Source organism: Bos indicus x Bos taurus, chromosome 15, assembly GCF_003369695.1.
Source record: "Bos indicus x Bos taurus breed Angus x Brahman F1 hybrid chromosome 15, Bos_hybrid_MaternalHap_v2.0, whole genome shotgun sequence".
NCBI classification, from domain to species: Eukaryota; Metazoa; Chordata; class Mammalia; order Artiodactyla; family Bovidae; genus Bos; species Bos indicus x Bos taurus.
The window spans coordinates 45,949,505-45,956,987 of NC_040090.1; the positions used below are offsets into that span (position 1 = coordinate 45,949,505).

Consider the following 7,483-nt stretch of genomic DNA (forward strand, 5'->3'; position numbering starts at 1 on the left):
GAGGACGGGGAGAGGGGTTGGTCAGGTCAGAGGAAGTGCATCCACAGGCTGGTGGGGACACACTTGGATGCGTGGCTCTGGAAGAGCTCCAGGCTGCTGACCCGGGCTGCTGACAGGCCGTGCTCACAGATGTGTGAAGCTTTAAATGTGAAATGCCCAGCCAACCAGGGGAAGCGGCTCTGCTGGTGCCCCAACCTAATGAAGGCGGCCTTGAGCACTCAGAGCTCATAGACGATCTGTAAATCCAGCAGGGCTCCAGCCAGGTGCCCCCGGCCCTGCCCCAGTAAGGCAGGGGTGAACATGGCAGGTGGGGATCACGTGCTGCAAGCTCAGAGCCCAGGGCCTGCTTCCCTCCTTACAGTCCTCCCCTCCATCCCCACCCAGGAGGCTGGCCATCTAATTTTACAAACACAAAAACAAAGCAATTATGGTGACACTTGTCAACAGAAAGAAAAGCACAACACGAGAGCTGTGAGCTAAATTTTACTTGGGAAAAAATGACGACTATAGTCTGGGAGACAGTCTCTCAGCTCTGAGGAACTGCTGGGAAGAGATAGGGGTGGAGGTCAGTATATATGTGATCTTGGTGAAGGCAGGTATGTGTAGTCAACCACACTTTTGGGCAGAGTTGCTGCTAGTCACAAGAGAGTTGCTGCTAGTCACTAGGAGCAGATGTCTCCATTAATGATTTTAGTGCTTTTCTAGAAATAATAAGATGCAAGAATTGGCCTCATAAAATCTTTCCAAAATATCTGAAGGCCTGTTCTGTAAGGTTTTCCCAGAGCACAGAGTGCTTCATTCCTAATCTGAGCCCTGAACTCCTTTCAGGGTGTGCTGAAGGTCAGCGAGCGACACAGTGGCTAGTGAACTAATCCTTGTGGGGACAGATGGTAAATGGCAATTTTTCATCCACACACTGAAGAAATATGGAAACAGGAGTCAGATCTGACTCTCAACTTATGTGACCATGAGCAGGTCCATGCCTCAGTTTCCCATCTGTGACATGGGGATACTGATAATATTTACCCCAGCAGGTAACTCTGCATCTTATTAATGAAGACAAAAAATGGTGTAAGAAAGGATATGTGAAAATTCCTTTGTAAATTATGGAAGGCTAAGCTATTAAGAAGAGGTGGCAAGAATACACAGAAGAACTGTACAAAAAAGATCTTCACGACCCAGATAATCACGATGGTGTGATCACTGACCTAGAGCCAGACATCCTGGAATGTGAAGTCAACTGGGCCTTAGAAAGCATCACTACGGACAGTCTTAGCGGAGAGTCGCTGCGGTTTCCTACTTCAACAGTGCTTGAATGGAACCCGGCTGCTCGTCTCCCCCACCCCCCCCCCCCACCCCACCCCGGCCGGCCACTCAGAGCCAGCCCTCGTCACCACTTGACAGCGCCCTGCGACCGGCCCAAGGTCCCCGCCACTGCTCCAGCGCCGCTCGGCCGTCGCCGCCACCGCCACCACCACCGCCCGTTTTCAGCCGCCCACCATGACGACCGCATCCCTCTCGCAGGTGCGCCAGAACTACCACCAGGACTCGGAGGCTGCCATCAACCGCCAGATCAACCTGGAGCTCTACGCCTCCTATGTCTACCTGTCCATGTCGTACTATTTTGACCGTGATGATGTGGCTTTGAAGAACTTTGCCAAATACTTTCTTCACCAATCTCATGAGGAGAGGGAACATGCTGAGAGACTGATGAAGCTGCAGAACCAGCGAGGCGGCCGAATCTTCCTTCAGGATATCAAGAAACCAGACCGTGATGACTGGGAGAATGGGCTGACTGCAATGGAATGTGCGCTGTGCTTGGAGAGAAGGGTGAATCAGTCACTACTGGAACTGTACAAACTGGCCACTGAAAAAAATGATCCCCATCTGTGTGATTTCATTGAGACTCATTACCTGAATGAGCAGGTGGAAGCCATCAAAGAATTGGGTGACCACATAACCAACCTGAGCAAGATGGGGGCCCCTGGATCTGGCATGGCAGAGTACCTCTTTGACAAGCACACCCTGGGACACAGTGAGAGCTAAGCCTCAGGCTGGTTTCCCACAGCCACAGGGGGGACTTCCCTGGTCACCAAGGCAGTGCATGCATATTTGGGTTACCTTCATCTTTTCTATAAGTTGTAACAAAACATCTACTTAAGTTCTTTCTTTAGTACCATTCCTTCAAATAAAGTAATTGGGTACCCCCCCCCAAAAAAGAAAGCATCACTACGAACAAAGCTAGTGGAGGTGATGGAATTCCAGTGGAGCTATTTCAAATCCTGAAAGATGATGCTGTGAAAGTGCTGCACTCAATATGCCAGCAAATTTGGAAAACTCAGCAGTGGCCACAGGACTGGAAAACGTCAGTTTTCACTCCAATCCCAAAGAAAGGTAATGCCAAAGAATGCTCAAACTACCGCACAATTGCACTCATCTCACATGCTAGTAAAGTAATACTCAAAATTCTCCAAGCCAGGCTTCAGCAATATGTGAACCGTGAACTTCCTGATGTTCAAGCTGGTTTTAGAAAAGGCAGAGGAACCAGAGATCAAATTGCCAACATCCGCTGGATCATGGAAAAAGCAAGAGAGTTCCAGAAAAACATCTATTTCTGCTTTATTGACTATGCCAAAGCCTTTGACTGTGTGGATCACAATAAACTGTGGAAAATTCTGAAAGAGATGGGAATACAAGACCACCTGACCTGCTTCTTGAGAAATCTGTATGCAGGTCAGGAAGCAACAGTTAGAACTGGACATGGAACAACAGACTGGTTCCAAATAGGAAAAGGAATACGTCAAGGCTGTATACTGTCACCCTGCTTATTTAACTTCTATGCAGAGTACATCATGAGAAACGCTGGACTGGAAGAAACACAAGCTGGACTCAAGATTGCCGGGAGAAATATCAATAACCTCAGATATGCAGATGACACCACCCTTATGGCAGAAAGTGAAGAGGAACTAAAAAGCCTCTTGATGAAAGTGAAAGAGGAGAGTAAAAAAGTTGGCTTAAAGTTCAACATTCAGAAAACAAAGATCATGGCATCTGGTCCCATCACTTCATGGGAAATCGATGGGGAAACAGTGTCAGACTTTATTTTTTGGGGCTCCAAAATCATTGCAGATGGTGACTGCAGCCATGAAATTAAAAGACGCTTACTCCTTGGAAGGAAAGTTATGACCAACCTAGATAGCATATTCAAAAGCAGAGACATTACTTTGCCAACAAAGGTCCGTCTAGTCAAGGCTATGGTTTTTCCTGTGGTCATGTATGGATGTGAGAGTTGGACTGTGAAGAAGGCTGAGCACTGAAGAATTGATGCTTTTGAACTGTGGTGTTGGAGAAGACTCTTGAGAGTCCCTTGGACTGCAAGGAGATCCAACCAGTCCATTCTGAAAGAGATCAGCTCTGAGATTTCTTTGGAAGGAATGATGCTGAAGCTGAAACTCCAATATTTTGGCCAATATTCATGCGAAGAGCTGACTCATTGGAAAAGACTCTGATGCTGGGAGGGATTGGGGGCAGGAGGAGAAGGGGATGACAGAGGATGAGACGGCTGGATGGCATCACTGACTCGACAGATGTGAGTCTGAGTGAACTCTGGGAGTTGGTGATGGACAGGGAGGCCTGGCGTGCTGCGATTCATGGGGTCACAAAGAGTTGGACACGACTGAGCGACTGAACTGAACTGAACTGAAGCTAATGTCTGGGCTTCCTTGATGGCTCAGTGGTAAAGAATTTGCCTGCCTGAATGGCAAGCCTCTTCAGTATTCTTGCCTGGGAAATCCCATGGACAGAGGAGCCTGGTGGGCTAGTCCATGGGGTCGCAAATAGTCGGACACAACTGATCGACTAAACACAAACCAGTTAATGTCAGTCCCTGTTCATCAGGTGAATGCTTTTCAGTTCTCTAATTTTGAGTGTTATTTGTACATTATGATACTTCACTGCCTTCCAATTTCCACAGCTTGCGATGGAAGGCCCCACAGAGAAATGATCATTAGATCCAAAGCAGAGGAGAACACATACTGGCTAATATAAAGATCAATATAATTTCTGAGCCTGAGTTTTGAATTTAGCTCTGAGTTTCAGTGGAGAAGATGTAAAAGGAACCACTTAGGGGAAATAGAATGTTCTCTAAATCCACATTGCTCAAATAGCAGTCATTGATATACCCTCCTCACGTGTATTGTTGTATCTTTATGCCACCTGTACTTTCAGCTAATGAATGCTTTAAACAAGTCTAATAAAAATTATTTCCTAAGGAAAAATATAGCACTCCTTTAAGTGCTTGCCATATATTTTCCCTAATATGCTGTACAGAGGTCATCATGGTATGCCCACACTGCTCGAAATCCTAGCTTTCACTGGAGACAATGCTCCAGACCATAATGAAGAGACTGAGGCCTAGCAAAAGGACCAGACTTGCCCAGGGTCCCACATGAGGGGAGGGACAGGCTGCCCTCCAGTCCAGCGCCCTTAGCTCCCCTTTACCCACTGCCTCTGAGTCCCTCCCCACACCATCCTGCTTGCCCCCTCAGTCAGGGCTGTGCCCATAAGGTCCCAATAATGTGCTCATTTCTGATTCTGAAAGAAGGTGAGTTGATGCAATTTGGGTGACTCCCCAAACCACCTGGTACTCTCTCCTGGCCTCCTTCCCTAGACTGTGAGCTCCAGGAGGGATCAATCCATGAATCAGGAGATTGGTGCCGGACTCTAGGAGTGGAGGCAGAGTTTTCTCAACCTCTTGACAAGCAGGTGGTGAGCGAGCTTGGAATGAATTGTACAGGGTGAAGAGAAACAGCCAGAGGAGGGGGAGGGTTTCTAGGGCTCGGAAGTGTGTGTCCCAGAGGAAAGCGCCCAGTAGAGGAGGCAGCCCAGGACCCCCAGCTGAGGCTGAGTCAGTGGAGCAAGGCACTCTGTGCTCTGCGCTCTGTTTAGTCTGGGCTCTTACAGTGGCTCCCTTTCCCCTTTTGTGCATCCATCTGAGAGGATGCCTGCTTGTAATATGGCCCCGGTGCTATACGAGCTAGCAGAGCCCCATGTGGGTCTCAGGAACATATCATCAGGGACTGCAAAGTGATATATGAAGCCCAGGTGGGTCTCACGGGGCCAGAAGAGGACAAGTTGCCTTACCCAGATGCCCCACTAGGGCCCTTGTGAGAAGTGCGGCCTCAGACTAGTGAGAACAACTTGCAGAGCTCAACCAGGGCTCAGCTCTGATATAGATGCAGGCTGGGAAGAGAGGTGCAGAAACCCCACTAAGCCTGGCAGTCCTGCTGCCAGCACTCACTGTAGACATGGAAATGTCTTTTCAGCTTCCCTTAGCCTCTGCTAGGTGTTGCTGCTCGGGAGGCCGTGGAATGAAGGAAGAATCCCCAGTTTAGGCACCAGCAGGCTAGAATTCTTGCTTTGGCTCTGTGTGAAATCACTTTGCCACTCAGGGCTTTAGTTTCCTCATCTGCACGATGATATATATATATATATATTTTAATTCTTGTCATGTTGCAAAAATTAGGAAATTTAGGTTCTGAGGTCAGACAGACTTGGTTTCAAGTCGAATTCTTCCCAGAGGAGCTTCCCAGAGTTTACCAGAGGTCATAGACTAAGACAGACTGGCACAAAAGAGGTAGTCTTGCTTCTTGCTCAAGCATGCACAAACAGTGGGTAGCAGAGTGAGGACTAGAATGAAGGATCTGGACTCTAATGTAGAGACACATCTAACAGATAATCATACAAATAATTAATCGAATGATTAATCATAAATGTGATAGATGCTGTGAATGAAAAATAGAGAATGCTACCAGAGTAGAAAACAGATTATAATATGACAAAATAGCCATGAAATAGATTTTGGACATTCTCCAAAGAGTTATAGGAAATCATTTAAGCAAAAGAGTGATCATGAAAGTCTGCTGCAGTAAAGACTGGATTGGAAAGACACAACAGGAGAGGCATGGCCACCTGTAGAGAGGTTCATGCAGTAGTCCAGTCAAGGGATGGTAATGGCATGGGTTAGGGTAGTGGGGACACTAGACCAATGTGATAGAAGCATCAGCAGTCAATGGTGGTTTTGATATGAAAAAGGGAAGGAAGAGGCAATGTTAAACATGTACCCCAAGTTACTGAAATGAGTAATAGGGTAAATGATAATGCCATCTACTGGGATTTGAACTGTGGTGCTGGAGAAGATTCTCGAGAGTCCCTTGGACAGCAAGGAGATCAAACCAGTCAATCCTAAAGAAAATCAGTCCTGAGTATTCATTGGAAGGACTGATGCTGAAGCTGAAGCTCCAATACTTTGCCCACCTGATGCAAAGAGCCAACTCATTGGAAAAGACCCTGATGCTGGGAAAGATTGAAGGTAGGAGGAGAAGGGGACAACAGAGGATGGGATGGTTGGATGGCATCACTGACTCAATGGACATGAGTTTTAATTAACTCTGGGAGATGGGGAAGGACAGGGAAGCCTGGTGTGCTGCAGTCCATGGGGTTGCAAAGAGTTGGACATGACTTACCGACTGAACAACAATGGGGATTGGGGTATGAGAAGAGGGACAGATTTGGGGGAAGAAGACCTTTAGTTCAATTTTAGCTATGTTGGGTGTTCTTGTTGTGATAGGGGTTGTTTTGGTCACTATTGATCTGGGAAGACTAAGTTTGCCTGCGAAATTGAGAAGGCAATTAGATGAGTAAGCCTCTCAGTTGCGAGATGGGGGCTTCGAAGTTAACCTAGTATGGTACCAGAAGCTACAATGGATAGGGAAAGGTAGCCTGCCTGACCTTAACACAGGGTAGGGAGTAGACAGAGCATAGGCTTTGAATGATACTCATTGTTACCACCAGCCATGTGACTTTGGAGCATCTTTCTGAGCTGAAGACTCTTCCTTTGTAAAATGGAAATGACTTTAACATCCTCACTAAATTATTATGAAATTGCACTATAATATAATTAATAGTTCAAAAGACCTTTCAATTCAGTTTCAGTTCAGTCGCTCAGTCGTGTCCGACTCTTTGTGACCCCATGAATCACAGCACACCAGGCCTCCCTGTCCATCACCAACTCCCGGAGTTCACTCAGACTCACGTCCATCGAGTCATTGATGCCATCCAGCCATCTCATCCTCTGTCATCCCCTTCTCCTCTTGCCCCCAATCCCTCCCAGCATCAGAGTCTTTTCCAATGAGTCAACTCTTCGCATGGGGTGGCCAGAGTACTGGAGTTTCAGCTTCAGCATTATTCCTTTCAAAGAAATCCCAGAGCTGATCTCCTTCAGAATGGACTGGTTGGATCTCCTTGCAGTCCAAGGGACTCTCAAGAGTCTTCTCCAACACCACAGTTCAAAAGCATCAATTCTTCGGCGCTCAGCCTTCTTCATAGTCCAACTCTCACATCCATACATGACCACAGAAAAAACCATAGCCTTGACTAGACGGACCTTTGTTGGCAAAGTAATGTCTCTGCTTTTGAATATGCT

General features: G+C 47.1%; 1 pseudogene across 1 annotated transcript; it reads left to right on the forward strand.

Moving 5' to 3' along the window:
* The first annotated feature begins 1,462 nt into the window (after positions 1–1,462).
* LOC113905697 lies at positions 1,463–2,207 on the forward strand (annotated as a pseudogene). The gene has a single exon (XR_003514704.1). The product of XR_003514704.1 is annotated as a ferritin heavy chain pseudogene (transcript).
* Positions 2,208–7,483: the final 5,276 nt, after the last annotated feature.